This window comes from Rhagoletis pomonella, unplaced genomic scaffold (genome assembly GCF_013731165.1).
Source record: "Rhagoletis pomonella isolate Grant_MI unplaced genomic scaffold, Rhpom_1.0 Rhpom_scaffold_00003, whole genome shotgun sequence".
Taxonomy (NCBI): domain Eukaryota; kingdom Metazoa; phylum Arthropoda; class Insecta; order Diptera; family Tephritidae; genus Rhagoletis; species Rhagoletis pomonella.
Genome location: NW_023458557.1, coordinates 5893178 through 5894261, shown reverse-complemented (window position 1 = coordinate 5894261; position 1084 = coordinate 5893178).

The window sequence follows — 1084 nt, the reverse complement described above, 5'->3', positions numbered from 1 at the left end:
AGGAGTACTCAAAAAGGTTTATTACTGTATATACTGTGCTTTAAATGCAACTGAACTTTATTCATCACATATTTTTAAGTTAAGCCTAATTCTTTGAAGAAGGAGCCAGACGCTTACGCTGCAGATTTAAAATATAAACGAATAGCTTTGCGATCGTTCTCCCGCTAGAATTGTTGAATGCGCAAACGTGCAGTTTATCAAAATGTATTAAATAAATATATGCCGGACGGGCATGCTACTTTGTTGTTATTGTGTTGCAACTATGTAAGCGTATAACAGCACAACCCAGGAATATACAAAATTGCAACTTTTTAATTAAAGCTCGGAACACTTTGACGACAGCAAGCGACAAGCAGCATCTGTCAAATTTTAAATACACACGTTCTTACGGACACAATTATTTTGACGACAGCACGACATCTTGGCTGCAGGACTGCAATTGTCGACGTCGCCAAATTAAATCTATTTCTAATTTTGCCGGCGACAATGAGTAGATGTAGTGCTGCAAAATTAAATTGTCGCAAAATTAATCACATATTCTTGATTGTTCATGTTTTTCTTATTTACTTAAATAAAAATACACAATTTGTGAAATAAATATACCAAAATGTCAAACTTTAAAATCGGCTGTTTGCTATGTCGCTGAGGTCTTCAAAATGTTTAAGAAGCTGGCTTCAAGGCGACATTTGTCGACAAAATGATGTCGCTGTCGTTACGTCGTGAAGTTGCAGTCGTCAAAGTGTTCCGAGCTTAAGTTTTCGAGAAAGATTTTGAGTATGCAGCTTTGTAGCCCATTAAAGTTATATATATATCCCACCGTAAATATCTCACATTTGCTGAAAGAGCTGTATTCATTCATAGCTGTACTGATTACCAGTATCTCACTACATAGAACAAAATATGTGTTAATTTTTCAAGTCTTTAAATTGACACATCACATCACGCAATAATGTATGAGTAAAAATTACGTTACACAAATTGGAGCTCTTATCACTCAATAATATTAGCAACAATAAAAGTGTCACTGCACTCGGTACATACATACATATGTATAATTTTATTAGTTGGGAGGTCTTTTACATTC